This window comes from Heloderma suspectum, chromosome 7 (assembly GCF_057233095.1).
Source record: "Heloderma suspectum isolate Gila_16-S chromosome 7, 16-S_ref, whole genome shotgun sequence".
NCBI classification, from domain to species: domain Eukaryota; kingdom Metazoa; phylum Chordata; class Lepidosauria; order Squamata; family Helodermatidae; genus Heloderma; species Heloderma suspectum.
The window spans coordinates 51112871-51130721 of NC_139464.1; the positions used below are offsets into that span (position 1 = coordinate 51112871).

At 41.6% G+C, this 17851-nt stretch overlaps 1 protein-coding gene across 1 annotated transcript in view; it reads left to right on the forward strand.

Annotated features, from left to right (window-relative positions):
- The window catches only part of ANKS1B (ankyrin repeat and sterile alpha motif domain containing 1B), a 578800-nt gene that overhangs the window by 242430 nt on the left and 318519 nt on the right, over window positions 1–17851 (forward strand). The gene's annotated exons all lie outside the window — the stretch shown is intronic.

Consider the following 17851-nt stretch of genomic DNA (forward strand, 5'->3'; position numbering starts at 1 on the left):
GGTGCTGCTGGGGCATAGTTCACTGCCTCAACAGTGCCAAGCACTGAGGAGAAGGGAGAATTACAGCGTGGCCAGTTGTGCATTGCCAAAACAGAGGACACACCTCACTGAAAAACAGGACAAAAGTGGCCAGCAATTTGGATAGCATTTGCATATGCTAATTTATAAACATATGCACAAATATAAGTATATCTCCAAATTTTTCCTGGGAAGCCCTTAAAATACTGGGCAATCTGGCACAAAAGAGGACATGTGGCCACCCTACAACCTTCCTGCAACATAAGTGGGTGAGATGGGGGAAGGACTCTTGTAGTTGGGTGAGAAAGCAGAGGGCTGAACTCTCATGGGATGGTTTGGGGAAGGATCAGACACCATTGCACCCACAATTGGTGGTATGACACAGCCCAAGTTGACTTGAATTGGTTCGGAATACACCAAGCTAATTCCCAGTGGGGGCAGGGTGAATAAGTTTGTTAGTTTCAAGCCAATTTGATGAAAAATGGGAATTGGGGAATATTCAGCCATCACTATTTTTTTTTTTGAAGGAGAGAAAGTAGAAAATATAATTAATTTGCAGATTGAGAATTGTTCAGACGATATTTGGGTGTATATATACAAGATTGCATTATTTTACTATGGAATCTATATTTTAAAATTACTATATTTACAATCATCCCTTCACCTGCATAAACACTCATTTCTGCTCTAGAAACACAAGTCAAAGCCCTGTCTGGATATGAAGACCTAGTCATAAAGTTTTTTATATCCTGAGGAATCTTAAAAAGAATAGGCAGAGACACAACACTCCTTGCATATGTTATTAAATATTTAGAAGGTGAATGAGATGTATCTAATACCATGTGATAGACCTAAATTTCTGTTAAAAAGAAGTAGTTGCAAACTACTGTTGCTATTGCAAAAAGAGACAGATAGACAGACAACCCCTCCCTTCATGAGTTTTAATCAGTATTTTGCATGATTTCTGTGACCCATTATACTGACAGTTACTTATTATGATTCATGTGATGTTATTTATTATGATTCATGTGATGTTATTTATCAGTAATCCATGTGAAAGTTAGAACTGTATTAATGGCAGGTGAAATTAAGTGAATCACTGAAATTAAGGTCACTGGTATTGGAAGAGTAGGTTACATAGCTCCATAATTAAATGCAGATACAATGAAACTAATGACCTAATGTATTGTACTTCACTGACAAAGAAACATTCAGCCGCCTATCATCCGCTGAATGAACATGAAAGAAGCATTTGAGAGCCCCAGACTTAAAACAGTGATTTAATAGAGCTATTAGGGATGAAGGAAATAAAGTCAGTTATGCCAGTTTTTAAATAGATTTATTTTCCATTCAAAAATCTGCATGAAAACTTAATTGTGACTGGAATGAGAAGAGTCATATACACTCTACTCTGCATTTTGTGAGTATTCTCATTTTGTTGCTAGCCCTAATGCTCACTCAAAGGTTCTCCAATCCCAACTTCAGGTGTAGTTTTTTAAGGAGCAGGAGGGGATGTCGTGTGAAAGATAATCTAAGAATACCCATTGCACATACTGCAGGATAAAATGTAGCATTGTGTCTACAATATTAATTTCCATTTTTTACCCACCCCCACTCTCAGTTTGTGTTTTTACAGTCTTATTTATTTTTCAGTGCCACAAAAAGTGCACTAGAGAAAATAATCACATCTCAAACAAGAAGACATTTTATTTCTCTTTTTATTAGACAGGATGTAGTTTTCACCCCCTTCATGGATCACTGCCTTGTTGTGGCGAAGGGGCTTGCGTAACTCAGGGAAGCCATAAGCTATGCCGTGCAGGGTCACCCAAGACGGACAGGTCGTGGCAGAGAGTTCTGACAAAATATGGTCCACTGGAGAAGGAAATGGCAACCCACTCCAGTATTCTTGCCAAGAAAACCCCATGGAACATATCACAAGGCTAAAAGATATGACGCCGGAAGATGAGCCCCTCAGGTCAGAAGGTATCCAATATACTACTGGGGAAGAGCAGAGGGTATTTCCAAGTAGCTCCAGAAAGAGTGAAGCGGCTGGACCAAAGCTGAAAGGACACTCAGCTGTGGATGTGTCTGGTGGTGAAAAGAAAATCCGATGCTGTAAAGAACAATATTGTTTAGGAACCTGGAAGGTAAGATCAATGAATCAAGGTAAGCTGGAGGTGGTCAAACATGAGATGGCAAGATTGAACATCGACATCTTGGGAATCAGCGAACTAAAATGGACAAGCATGGGCGAATTTAATTCAGGTGCCCATCATATCTACTACTGTGGGCAAGAATCCCGTAGAAGAAATGGAGTAGCACTCATAGTCAACAAAAGGGTGGGAAAAGCAGTACTGGGATACAATCTCAAAAACGATAGAATGATTTCAGTACGAATCCAAGGCAAACCATTCAACATCACAGTAATTCAAGTCTATGCCCCAACCACTGAGGCCGAAGAAGCTGAGGTTGATCGGTTCTGTGAAGACCTACAACACGTTCTAGAACTAACACCAAAAACAGGTGTCCTCTTCATCATAGGGGATTGGAATGCTAAAGTAGGAAGTCAAGAAATAACTGGGATAACAGGCAAGCATGGCCTTGGTGTACAAAATGAAGCAGGACAAAGGCTAATAGAGTTTTGCTAAGAGAACACACTGATCATAGCAAACACGCTTTTCCAACAGCACAAGAGGCGACTCTACTACGCTAAAGCCTTTGATTGTGTGGATCACAACAAACTGTGGCAAATTCTTAAAGAGATGGGAGTACCAGACCACCTTACCTGTCTCCTGAGAAACCTGTACGAGGGTCAAGAAGCAACAGTAAGAACCAGACATGGAACCACCGATAGTTTCAAAATTGGGAAAGGAGTACGACAAGGCTGTATATTGTCGCTCTGCTTATTTAACTTATATGCAGAGTACATCATGAGAAACGCCGGGTTGGATGAATCACAGGTCGGAATTAAGATTGCCGGGAGAATTATCAACAACCTCAGATATGCAGATGATACCACCCTAATGACAGAAAGCGAAGAGGATCTCAAGAGCCTCTTGTTGAGGGTGAAAGAGGAGAGTGCAAAAGCTGGTTTGAAACTCAACATTAACAAAACGAAGATCATGGCATCTGGCCCCATCACTTCCTGGCATATAGAAGGGGAAGAAATGGAAGCAGTGACAGATTTTACTTTCTTGGGCTCCAAGATCACTGCAAACGCTGACTGTAGCCATGAAATTACAAGACACTTGCTCCTTGGGAGGAAAGCTATGGCCAACCTAGACAGCATAGTAAGAAGCAGAGACATCACCTTGCCGACAAAGGTCCGTCTAATCAAAGCTATGGTTTTCCCAGTAGTAATGTATGGCTGTGAGAGCTGGACTATAAGGAAGGCTGAGTGCCGAAGAATTGATGCTTTCAAACTGTGGTGCTGGAGAAGACTCTTACGAGTCCCCTGGACTGCAAGGAGGTCAGATCAGTCAGTCGTAAAGAAAATCAACCCTGAGTGCTCATTGGAAGGACAGATACTGAAGCTGAAGCGCAAATATTCTGGCCACCTAATGCGAAGAGAAAAGTCACTGGAAAAGACCTTGATGTTGGGAAAGACTGAAGGCAAAAGGAGAAGGGGACGGCAGAGGATGAGATGGTTAGATAGCATCACTGATGCAATGAATATGGACTTGAGCACGCTCCGGGAGAGAGCGCAGAACAGGAAGGCCTGGCGTGCTATGGTCCATGGGGTCACGAAGAGTCGGACATGACTAAACGACTGAACAACAACAACAACAAGTTTTCACTAAATATGAAAAATTCAGATTCGATTTTTATTGGGGAAAATATATTTTGAGAACTTTCAATCAGGTGTAATTTGCTTCTGACTCCCATTGCTATTGCACTGAAGTTGTGCACCATTATGTATTCTATCTGGAGGAAAAGGCTTTTCTACTTTAAATATTTTAGAAGACTTATGGGGTGAACTATGAGTGTTGTAACTTCCACCAGTGGGATTTGTGGAAGGCAGCTGTAGCGTTTGGGAACTGGAAAGTCCACTGCTGAACAAACACAGGAGATATACAGTACTGTGCAAAAGTCTTAGACCACCACCAGCTTTGTTGTTTTAGCAAAGTTTTAATGACCATTCATAATTATTTTTTGGTCTCTGTAAGATACAAACAGAAAATATAGGAAATATGTACAGGCAAAAGTCAGTATTTAGTGTGACTTCCCTTGGCTCTAAGCACATCTTGAACTCTTTTGGGGAGACTGTCCTGAAGTTTTCTGAAGTAATCTTCTGGTATATTATACCAGGCTTCTTTCAGCACTTCCCAGAGTTCTTCTTTAGATGTAGGTTGTCTTTTATTTCTTTCTCTGTCCAAGTGATCCCATACTGCCTCTATAATATTCAGGTCTGGACTCTGTGGAGGCCAGTCCATCACTGTCAGTGTTTTATCAGCTGTTTTCCTCACTAAATATGATTTCACTGTATTAGCAGTGTGCTTGGGATCGTTATCATGCTGAAAAATGAAACCATTCCCAATCAGGAGCTTTCCAGAAGGAATGGCATGATGAATTAAAACTGTCTGTACTTTTCAGCATTCATGATCCCATCAATACGGACAAGATCACCAACACCACTGGCAGAAATGCAGCCTCAAATCAGGACAGACCCTCCATCATGTTTCACTGAAGGCCTAGGGATGTACGAAAGTCACTTACCTTTTAGCGAAATTGATTCGAGGTGGGGGGGGAGGCACTCCGTCCCTCCCCCCTGAAATTCTGGCTGGCCGGCTCCGCTCCGCAGGGATTTTTTTAACTAGCAGAAAAGGCAAACCTACAAGGCTAAGATTCTAAACATGTTTGCTCTGAAGTCAGTCCCATTGATGTAGATGTATTAGGTGCCAGAGATAATTTGTTTACCAATTTGTTTCAAGAAAATGTTATGATAATTGAAGCATTAGTAATACTGTTTTTGATTCATTTATTAATTATCATTAATTCAGTCAGCCTATGCTACACACTCAGTCTTCCTACATGTTTAGCATGTTAGAGAAATTTGTCAGAGCTAGCAATTCATCTTTGCTTCACAGGTAAAAAAAACTGGAACAATCAGACTTCTTTTCAAAGTTGGATAGTCTGAATCAGTAGAGTAATACATTTTAAGAGCTACTATAAAGGGCTTAATTACAGGACAGTCTACCTCTGGTTCGGAATGCTCTGTTGTTGGAGCCTCTGACATTTGCTAAGCTCTGCCATTTCACTTCCATTGCAAGCATGCCCAGCGACTGGCCACTAATCTGCCCTCTCCCCCTGCCCCCATGTCAGAGTTCCAGCATTGGAGAGGTAAGGACTGCAGAAGTTTCCACAGAGGCTGGGGTGTCCCCCCTAGGTTGGATTTTCCCCTCAGAGGTGGGACATCTCTGTCCACTCCTGTGTAACAATATAAAAGAACTACTGGACTGCATCACTTTCTTAGCCTGAATCACATTAAGGTAGCCACGTGTCCACTTACTTCTTTTGAATCTTTTATAGAAGCTGCTGTTACTTCAACTAAAGGTTTGATATCATCTGTTTATAAAATATTTCAAATGCCATTATTGGATGACAAACCATCCTGTGTGCGGGCATGGGAGACTGACTTAGATCAGTCTTTGGAAAAAAATGATTGGCAGTGTACTTGGACTTCTTTTGCATCTTTATCAATCAATACTAATATAAAGGAAGCACAATACAAAGTTCTGAGTATGGCTTTCTTCACATAGAGCTTTTTTCCTGCAATTGAGATTGCTCCTTCAAGGAAGTTTGTGGGCTCTTTACATGACACCGTGACCTTCCAGAGCGTCTCCTGCACTAAATGCCCTTTGTTCCATTTTTAAATAGATCACAAATAATGAACTATCAAATTACCCGGCTGTGTTTCGCTTGAGTTCCTTCCATTGAAAAGAGGAAAAGCGGCAAGAAGAGGAGTGAGATCAATGAAAGATAACGGAAGGCTCAGATACAGGGAGAAGGAGGGGGAAAGGGGAGGGGGGAAAGGAAGCGAGTGAAAAAGGGAGTCGTTGTGATCCTCATTTAAAATGGAAGCAGAGACCCCTGTTTTAAATGCAGGATTTTAGGCTGGTGTAGAGATGCCCTATATGGTACATTACTCCTGTAAGGTTTCACTTAATACATCCAAATTATAGCTAATATTGTTGGAAGGGGTGTGGTCATATTGGTTCATACTTTCATCTTTGGTGAGAATGTTCTATAGTGCAGGAGTTTTGGAACATGGTTGCTGATTACTGTCAGGAATTTCTTCATCTTAGACCACTGGTAACTCCTAAAGCAATGCTGCTTCATCTTTTTGAACCTGGATTCCTGCATAATGACCATCTTAAGCAGTTGTATATAGCTGCAAAGTTATGTATAGCATGTAGCTGGAAGTCCCTGAAGCAACCAACTAAAGAGCAGGGGATTAATAAAATTTGGAAGACTATGTACAAACTTACTGAGCAAGTGCAGCAAGCAAGAAATCCTAACTTGAAGAATGATATTACGGCATCATGGTTCCATTCATTTTCTATGCTGAGGCACTTCAAACTTTTGATAAAGTTCCAACAAAGTGCAGTTGCCTGTATTTTTTTCTGATTAATATGCACAAACACACAAAATGGCATACACTGATGCACACTCCCTTTATATGGTGCAGAATTTTTTTTTTTTACTTTCATTAGATACATAGTTCGTGAATTCCTTTGTTTCTTTAGTGATTTCGATTTTTTATTATGTACTTATTCTTTTTATTGCCTTTATTTTGTTAACCTTTTTGCCCTTTTTGAAGTTAGGGACAACATTAGCCCTCCTCCAGTCATCTGGCATTTCACCTGTCCTCCATGATTGCTCAAAGATAATAGACAGTGGTTCTGAGAGTTCTTCTGCAAGTTCCTTTATTACTCTAGGATGCAGTTCATCTGGCCCTGGAGATTTGAACTCATTCAAAGTAATTAGGTGTTCCTTGACCATATGCCTATCAATCTCAAGTGGCAATCCTGCCCCTTCAGCCTGTTCTTCACCTTTGCCAGGGGCCTCATAGACCCTCTTTTGGGAGAAGACTGAGCCAAAGTAGGAACTGAGCATTTCTGCCTTTTCTTTGTCATCCGTTATCATTTTGCCATCCTTATGTAGTAGTTGAACCACCATTTCTTTCCTCTGTCTTTTGCTATGCACATTTCTAAGGAAAGCCTTTTTGTTGCTTTTAGCATCCCTCGCTAACCTCAGCTCGTTCTCAGCATTAGCCTTCCTGATGCCATCCCTGCAATTCTGTGCTACCTGCCTGTACTCTTCCTTTGTAGCTTGGCCTTCCTTTCACTTCCTATATGTGTCCTTTTTTGTTTTCCGGTCATCTCTAAGCTTTTTGTGAAGCCACATTGGCTTTTTCTGTTGTCTTCTACCTCTTTTCTTGTGTGGAATCGTTTGTAATTGTGCCTTTAGAATTTCCAAATCTCTCGCGTCAGCACCACCTTCGTAGCCAGTCATTCACCCAGAGTATTTTTCTTTCCCTTTCCATCCCTCTTGTAACTTCTGGAAGGATGGAAGAGAAAACTGTCTGAGCCCCAAAGTTCTTGAGTTTCCTTCCCAAAGCTTCAAAGTCTGACGTGACAGGTATCCCTTTCTTCTCATCATACCATTGTGGTATCATTTGTTCCCATATGGATGAGATAAAGGGATACCTGTCAGTGGGCTTTATGATTGTAGGCAACCCTTCAGTCACGTCTCCAATCCATCTTCCTGGGAGACAGCATACTTGGTGAGTCCGTGGGTCTTCATGACATACTTGGGTTTCAATCCCACACAGCAAGGAGTCTCCCACAACTACTGCTTTTCCCTTCTTCTTGTTGTAGGCCTTGGTTTCATTGCCTCTGCTTGACTGACCTTCAGCCTCTTGCTCGCTCTCCTGCGGAGTCCCCTGTAATTCTTCCTCTGCAGTCTCATCCTTAAGTACCTGAAAACGGTTCCATAGTTCTGCTTCCACTGGTGCAGAGTGGGTTCTAGTTCTTCTACTCCTAATTGTCACCCTTTTCCAAGGAGTATCCTCTACTTCATTTTTCTTCGCCTCAGTATTTTCCTTTTCTACCTCAGCTTGCTGTTGCTCTTCTAGCTTCTGTACTTTGCTTTGCTGCTGCAGTTCCACCGTTCTGTCTAAGAACTCTTCGTCTTCTCTTATTTCCTGAAGGGTTGACACTCGCCGCTCCAGTCCTCTTACTTTTTCTTCCAACAGTGTAATCAACTTGCACTTGTTGCATGTGTAGCCCATGTTGATCGCAGGTAAGAAAACAAACATTGCACAGACCTTGCAGGTCACTACCACTGGAGAGTCTTTTCCTTCCATAGTCTCTATTCCCTTTATGTTTCTAGCTTTATGATTGTAGTGGGATAGCCTGTGCTTTGTCCTCTGTTTACTGGAGGTTAACAGCAGAGTCTTACTGGTATGGAAGTTTCTGTTATATAAAAAAAGAAATTTTAAAAAATGGTTAGGGGCCTCCCCCTTGATCTCCCCGGCTGAACTCCTGTTTGCTGTCCCTGTTCGCTTGCTCTGATCACTCTCTCTCTCTGGGAGTTTGCTTGCTTATATAGCCCCTAGACCAGCTGGAGCAGCTTCCTCTGCTCTGTTCAGCTAGGAGACAGGAAACAGACTGAAACTTGCTGCCCACACAGCTGCTGGGAGTACTCAGGCTACACCCCTTCAATTGGAGCTCTCAGGAGCACTTGGTGAGCACATGGCAACTCAGAATGGAAAGGAAAGTCCCCTGGGCTTACTCCAGCCCACTCACCACTTTGCCTTTGTCTCCTCTTGCACTGCAACTCCTCTGCCAAACTCCTGTTTGCTCTCCCTGTTTGCTCGCTCTGATCGCTTGCTCTCTGGGAGCTTGCTTGCTTGTATAGCCCTTAGACTAGCGGGAGCAGCTTCCTCTGCTCTACTCAGCTAGGAGACAGGAAACAGACTGAAGATCTGCCACATTATTTGCTGTCCTGCCCTTTATATTTTGAACCAAGGTCTAAATTTCTGCGTTTTATTTTGTCTAACCTGTACTGTAACACTGTCCCAGAGAAGATTTTTTTTAATCTTTTGTCTGATATGGATTCCACCATAACTCACATGGTCTCTCTTTACTTTGGCAGCATCGAGAATTTGTGTAAAATTTATGCCTGATATTGCAGTTGATTGTTTTGGGGATGTCTTGTTTTAATGTTATGTTAGCTGTCTTAATTTCAGATCATAATAATAAGTGTGGAAGCAGTATATTCTAAATGAATTTAAATAAATTTTAAGAATGTAGTGTGTGAATATATTTTAGATTTTGACCTCATGTTGTATTTGCCCTAATCTGTTTTAGTTGTTTTGTATGTGAATGGCCTATGACCCACTACTAAATCAATGACTGAAAAATGAAAATGACTGCCACAAACACCAGGAGTTAGGTAGTAGAACCTCCATGTTCAGGCACAGTCTAAGTTTGAATTAGGTTGCATGGTAGGCTGCATCTGAATATAAAGGTTATTTTTTCTATCTACCTCTCATATAGTAAGTAGCACGTATTTGTCTTCTAAACTCTCATTGTAATCCTGTTCTCTATAGTAATGTCACCCTGAGTGGGGGAAGAAAGAAAAAAACCTGAGGAAGTGGCTATAGAGGTTAGAGAGGAACAAATTTCATGACAAGGTATAAGAAATGAAACAGCAGTACACCAAAATAGTTTTTTTCTATTCTTAAATGGCACATCTACCCTTTGTTTTTTGTTTTTTGTTTTTTTTAAATATGTTTTGGGGCTCAGAACCTTGTAAGGAAGGTACATTCTTTGATCTGAAAACCTACTCCACAAAGTGTTCCCATGACTAATTTAGGAAGAAATTCCACTCCACACATGTTCAAAGGTAAGTTCTGATCATGGTCAAACCAGTTAAGATTTGCACAGTTAAATATGATGGCATAGATAGTTTGCAGTTCCAGCTGCAATGTGGGAGAAGACCAAACAAGCAACTGTGCTTCTTACACTACATTATTAGCAGTTAAAATAAACTTCCCTAAGCATGTAAAATGGCCAAGCGTGCATTGCATGGTGCTTTACAGTGTGCACACATTTACATGCACATGCAAGGAAATCTTACAGAGACTAGGGATGCACAGACTGTGTAAAATTCACTCTGTCTGTGTTTCGTGGATTGTCAGGTGCCTTTTGTTCCATCGTCCGCCCACAGACGGATGTGAATTTTTTTCGTCAAGCAGAAAAATACACAAATATTTATGTAAATATTTACATAATTTACCTTAGTAAATTACATTTAGTGGATTGTCCCCCATTCCATTCAATGTTTCCTCAGCAGAAACTCACGTATTTTCCTACGAATTTATATGCGTAAATTTCGGGAAAGTAAAAAAATCATCTGAAGGTCCATGGACTCCGCACAGCCTGTGGGGGTCACTCTGCAGGGGATTCTGCAGATCGGATTCTTAGAAATGCGAGCTCATTTTAGTCTGTCTCCAATTTCTCCAGCATCCCTAATAGAGACTCTAGGGAAGAAGATAATTTCTGAAGACTAACTCCTATAATCCATACTAAAAATCAAAATTTGAAAATGACATCCTCTTAGGGATGTACGAAAGTTCTGCCACGGATCTCGGAACAGCCCGCCACCCCCCCGCCACCCCGCCGGGACGGGACTTACCTGGGGCGGATCTTCCTGGCGGCGGCGGCAGCTCCGGCGGCAGAGGCTGGTCTTCCGACCGGTTGCCGGCACCGCCGCCATTTCCAGGTTTAAAAAATAACAACAACAACAAAACGTGATAGGCTACGTAAAGATTTACGTACCCTATCATGGCTAGATTTTTAAAAAACACAGTGATAGGCTACGTAAATGTTTATGTAGCCTATCATGGCTGATTAAAAAACAAAACAAAAAATGCGCGTAAGCAAATGGCGGCGCCCATGGGTGCTGCCATTTGCGTTCCTTATTTTGGCATGTCTTAGTCTACGCAAACATTTACGTAGACTAAGACGGCGAAAATAAGGGGAACGCAAATAGCGTAGATGCTACGCTATTTGCGTTCCTCTTATTTTCACCGTCTTAGTCTATAATAGACGCTACGCTATTTGCGTTCCTCTTATTTTCGCTGTCTTAGTCTACGTAAATGTTTATGTAGACTAAGATGTGCCAAAATAAGGAACGCAAATGGCGGCGCCCATGGGCGCTGCCATTTGCATACGCACCTTTTTTTTTGTTTTTTTTAAATCAGCCGTGATAGGCTACATAAATATTTACATAGCCTATCACGGCTGACTGCAGGGACACAAACGGCGGCAGCTACGGCTGCCGCCATTTGTGTCCCTGCTAGCCAGCGGCCGGATGTCCGGCTGCTGGCGGAGCCAGCTGGCAGCTCCGCAGAATCGCTGCGGAGCACAGCCGGCCGGCCAGGATTCCGGGGGGGGGGGGAGGAACAGAGCGCCTCCCCTCCCGGTGAGGATTCCGGGGGGAGGGACGGAATGTCTCTCCCCGCACCATCAGCATAATCCCCGAAAGGTAAGTACCTTTCGTACATCCCTACATCCTCTTTCTTCTGATTTGCCCCACCCATATGCCTCCATTTTCTGCATGATCATCAACTGAAATAAAGTTTATTAATAGCATAGCCCTATAATGTCTTCTCAGAAGTAAGTACCATTGAGTTCAACAGGGTTTATGCTCAGGTAAATGTGGATAGGATTGCAACCTTATAGTACAATCCTATGCACATCTATTTAGGAAAAATGTCCCTTTGTTTTCAGTAAGACTTTATGTCAGGTAAGTATGCATAGAATTGCTGCCTAAATCTTTCTCTTCCGGCCTTCCAGCAACTCTGTAGCCCTTAACTTTCCAGCCTCACAACTGCGTTTCCTGTTGTTGTTTTTAAAAAGAAACCCAGTGCACCAGGAGACTGAATATCAACACTGGACTACACTGCAGGGGTTTCAGACACAATTCTCTTTCCCTACCAGAAGTATGAACATTAACAACAATAGGCTACTTTGCAAGGCTGATGTAACCCATGCTCAGCCACATTGCCCCCCCCCCACACACACACACTATGGATATAACGGTGGATTTTATTTGCATTTGCAATGTGATTTTTTTAATGTTTACAAACTCAGTGGTGGGAAAACAGCTTTTTTTGCATGAAGTAGGACCTGAGCTAGAAAGAGCATGGATTCATTACTTGTACTTGTTATATTCAGCTGGATATGCCACTGCCCAATCACAACTACACTGTCTTTTCTATGGACAGTAATCACTGCTCCACAAGGGGAGAGCAAAAAGTGGGTTCGAGATGAAACAAAGTCCCTTATGCTGACAAATGGTCATTCTAAACTTCTCTCTGTGCCTAGCACTGCTACTGAAATGTCAGTCATAACTATAACTGTGACTTTAGTAAATGCACTGAAAGGTGGCAGCAGTCTCATTTCTCCTACGATTGGACACAATAGTGCCTGAGGATTTTGTTTTATATCTCAGGTTCTAGAAGAGCTAAAGGCTTCTTGGTTTTTTTTTTTAAATGTAATAGCTGGGAATCTGAACTAGTAAGTGGGTCCTGTGAGCTGGTCAGCTGTGGGCTGCAGCTCCCTTAGTCCATGGGTTAATCTGTCTATGGCCTTACAGTGTGTGAATATCTGTTAATGGGAACCACCATCTCTACTGTCCTATAGTAAAAAAAGGCTGGTATTTGTTGTGGGACCTCCAACAAAATGTTGCAGTGTGTCCTCCATCCCTAAGAGGAGTATTCCTGTTCAAGGCTCCAGCCAACCCAGAGAAGGAACCTTGTATCATTGCTTGAGGCTTGCAGAGAGGGGGATAGAGAAAGGGAAAGGGCACCTTTTTTCTTACCCATGCTTTCTGAGACCTACACGCTCACAGGTTCTTATTGGGCTGTTTGGAGTTTATTTATAAATGTTATTTCTCGTTGAATATACAGTCAGGGCCAGAAATGTTGGAACAAGGATAACTGTTTTGGCAGTTGGCCTCTATACACCACCATATTGAAGTTGAAAGGAAACACACCCAGATGGGAGCGAAGTTAGGACATTCAGCTGTAATTCAAGGGGTTTGACAAAAGTGAGGCATTAACCATTCAGGAAGGACAGCCAGTGGCATACACACACCCCCATCATTGGTGGCTCATAAGTAATGGAATGAATGGCTGACAAGCAGCTGCATGGCCAGGTGTGGCCAGTTTCCTGGGTACCCCATGACCAATCAAGCAGCTAAAAGGCCTGGAGGTGGTTCTGAGTGTTACATTTGCATTTGGTAGCTGTTCACTGGAACTCCCAACATGAGGTGTCCATGTGAGTGAAGGAGGCCATCGTTAGGCTGAGGAAACAAAATAAACCCATCAGAGAGATAGCAAAAACAGTGGGAGTGGCCAACACAACAGTTTGGAACATCCTGAAAAAGAAGGAATCAACTGGCAAGCTCAGCAACAGCAAAAGGCCTGGAGGACCACAGAAGACAACTAAAGTGGATGACCGCAGAATTCTGCTCATGGTGAAGAGGAACCCTTTCACAACATCTAGCCAGGTCAAGAACGCTCTTGCAGAGGTAGGCATATCATTGCCAACATCTACAGTCAAGAGACAGCTTTATGAATGTAAATACAGAGGCTTCACAACAAGGTGCAAGCCACTGGTAACGCTCAAGAACAGAAAGGCCAGATTAGCCTTTGCCAGCAAACACCTAAAAAAGCCTGCCCAGTTCTGGAAGAAGATTCTTTGGACTGATGAAACCAAGATTATCTTGTACCAGAATGATGGGAAGAGAAAAGTATGGAGAAGGATAAAATAAAATAAAAGTATTATCCTTGCTCCAATATTTCTGGCCCTGACTGTACGAACTTAAACAGTTCTGCATATCTCATGAATGTATTAACCTTATTTTTATCTCATGTATGTATTCACCACTACCTTATTTCTTGTTGTCTTTGGTCTTATTTTGCTTCCAAACCACCTAAGTTTGCTATTTACAGGGAGTGATCAATATTCTGTTCTATAACATGTACAGTCAGGGCCAGAAATATTGGAACAAGGGTAACTGTTTTGGCAGTTGGCCTCTGTACACTACCACATTGAAGTTGAAAGGAAATACACCCAGATGGGAGCGAAGTCAGGACTTTCAGCCGTAATTCAAGGGGTTTGACCAAAGTGGGGCACTAACCATTCAGGAAGTACAGCCAATGGCATTACCCCCCCCCCCATCGTTGGTGGCTCATAAGTAATGGAACAAACCAACATCATTTCAAACTTAAGGGTCGCCTTTAATAGGTGGATGAAAATCCTTTGCAGTCAATGACTGCCTGAAGTCTGGAACCCATGGACATGACCAAATGCTGAGTTTCCTCCCTCGAGATGCTTTGCCAGGCCTTTACTGAAGCTGCCCTCAGCTGCTGCTTGTTTGTGGGTCTTTCTGCCTTCAGTCTTGTCTTCAGGAAGTGAAAAGCATGCTCTATTGGGTTGAGATCAGGTGACTGACTTGGCCATTGAAGAACATCCAACTTCTTTGCCTTGAGAAACTCTTGGGTAGCATTCGCTGTATGTTTTGGGTCTTTATCCATCTGCAATATGAAGCGGTGTCCTATCAGTTTGGCAGCATTCGGCTGAATCTGAGCAGAAGTATAGCCCTATATACTTCAGAATTCATCCTGCTGCTTTTATCAGCAGTCAGGTCATCAATAAACACCAGAGACCTAGTTCCATTGGCAGCCATACATGCCCATGCCATAACACTGCCTCCACCATGTTTGACAGATGATGTGGTATGCTTTGGATGATGAGCTGTTCCTTTCCTTCTCCATACTTTTCTGTTCCCATCATTCTGGCACAAAATAATCTTGGTTTCATCAGTCCAAAGAATCTTATTCCAGAACTGGGCAGGCTTTTTTAGGTGTTTGCTGGCAAAGGCTAATCTGGCCTTTCAGTTCTTGAGCGTTACCAGTGGTTTGCACCTTGTTGTGAAGCCTCTGTATTTACATTCATAAAGCTGTTATTTGTTTTTTTTTATTTGTCCACTGTTTTTGCCATCTCTCTGATGAATTTATTTTGTTTCCTCAGCCTAATGATGGCCTCTTTCACTCACATGGACACCTCTTTGGACCTCATGTTGGGAGTTCCAGTGAACAGCTACCAAATGCAAATGTAACACTCAGAACCACCTCCAGGCCTTTTATCTGCCTGATTGGTCATGGGGTACCCAGGAAACAGGCCACACCTGGCCATGCAGCTGCTTGTCAGCCATTGTTCCATTACTTATGAGCCACCAACAATGGGTGTGTGTGTATGCCACTGGCTGTCCTTCCTGAATGGTTAGTGCCCCCCTTTTGTCAAACCCCTTGAATTACAGCTGCAAGTCCTGACTTCGCTCCCATCTGGGTGTGTTTCCTTTCAACTTCAGTGTGGTAGTGTACAGAGGCCAACTGCCAAAACAGTTATCCTTGTTCCAATATTTCTGGCCCTGACTGTATGTCATCCTATTTCAATAATGCAAAATAGTTTAATGTGCCAATGCTTTAAAAACAAACTAGCTAGCTGCTATTTGCCTTGCAATATTCTTAAAAAGGATTCTCTGTTTTCTGTAAACATTAGTGTCAGATGCTTGCTAAATTCTCTGCTGTTCTCACCATTATTGGCTGCCAGTCATTCCAGTGATTATGCAGAAATTATTGCTGATGTTACATTTATAGATAGGTTTTCCAGATATGGATCCCTAAAATGTCTTCCTGGATCAAATATATTGAGAGAATTTAAATAGATTAGTAGCACAGGTGTCATAATGTGCTTGTTACCATAGCTATGGCACACATTTCAAGCAGGGGATTTTATTCCACACTAGAATCTCTTGCTATGGCAACCGCAGTGCTCATTATTGATATAATGTGGTAGATATAATTGATTCACTATGTGTTAAGGCATTTTTCTACAAACATTACTCATCTAATGAATCTATTCATGTTTTGAAATACACATCTTTGTTCTATAGGTTTGAAGAATTAAGTTGCCATCAATTGTAAATTTAACAAAAATTGCAGTGTTATTTTTATTTTATTGTTCAGCTGTGTGCAATTCTGTTGTGTATGTGGACCATATTGGAAATAGGGATTTTAGTTTAATGCAGTATATACATTCTGGGAAACTGAATGCAAAAGAAAAGTAGTGTGGTGTGTGTGTGCGCGTGCGTTCCGTTAGCAGCATATAGAATATAGATTTGCCTTGATTTGCAGCTTGTTGTTTTGTAAGCCATTTTGTTTTTATATGTGATACTTGCAAAACAGTAATTCAAGGGTATGAGGCAATAGCAAAATTGAAGTGGCTGCTGTCTGACAATCAAATTATACCATATTTTAAATGTATCAGAAAACTCTTATAAGGAAGGGTATCAGTCAGTAGAATGAGCCTGAGAACAATGATAATATCCAGAAATGCTTTAGCAGGGAAATGTGTATAGGTTTTTCATTCCAGGATTGGGTTGTTGTTTTTAATAAATAAGTAAAATTGGGCAGGAGCTGAACCACATTCTTCCCACCCCCACTGAAAAAAAACCTTCCTTAAGAACAGTTTCCTTCAGATTCAGGGCTTAGCTAGTGTACCATGGGTCAAAGCCAAGGTGAAGCTGATTCAAAATGCATCTAATGTATTAAGTCTTCAACCTGAACATTTATGGTAAAACATTTTAAAGGTTATTTTTACTGTTATTTTATCATGTATTTTGAAAAACAACCAAACAACCAAACCTAGTAACTAAAATACCTTTGTGTTTTATAAACTGCCAACATAAAATTCTATTATGGATGAATGATTTCAGATTTGCTATAAAAATATCAATTGCACAGATTTATTGGGAAATACAATATCAAATCAATACAATAACAACCTACATTACTATAACTGTTTTTCTGTCTACTGAGTTGCGTTTTAATTCTATGCCAGGCTTATTGGTTTAGGCGGGGATTTGGGGAACTCCCACAAGCTTCTTTTGCTGATCACTAATCAGTGTATTTAAAGGCAATTAAAGATTGCAAAGATTTTGATGCGTGCTTTTTGCAGACAGGAGAGCTGCTGCAAAAAACTGAGGTGTGCATTTTGCAGGCAGGCAGACCAGCTTGCTTCTGAGAGACATGCAGAAACTTTGTTCTGCTAAATAGGCTTAAATGGTAATAATCACATTTGGCCCTGCCCACGGATTGAACACGGCACCTGAGACCTTTTCCATTTTGCACTTTGGCTCTCGGGCTGAAAAAGGTTTCCCACTCATGGTTTAAGGTTACATTTTATGCTGTGTGTGAGAGAAATCCTGTGTTCATTTCCTTGACAAGTCTATGCATGGAGTGAAAGATGTGGGTATGTCACTGATAGAGAAACTGTTTGATGAGCCAGAAACTTACATTGCCCTAAAGTATTGGGATGTGGGAAACAAGATTCTAATCCCTGTAAAGCTCATTGGGCAAGTCACTATCTTCTCAACCTTATGGGAACAAACTCCAGAAGGATATCTGTGTTAATCTGTTCCAGTAAACACAAAAAAATGTCTTGTAATACTTTAAAGACTAGCAATTATATTGTGGCAGAAGCATTCATGATTCCAGCCCATTTCATCAGATGTCGAAATGTTATCCTCATTTGGCAGATGGACAGATGTAGATATAGATGAAATTGATAGAGATATAGATAAAGATATAGATAGGTATAGAGAAAAAAACACAGTGGTTTGGAGAAAAAACAATGGTGCCAAATGGCCATGGAGTACAAGAAGTCACAGAATCTCTACCTCTTGCATTTCA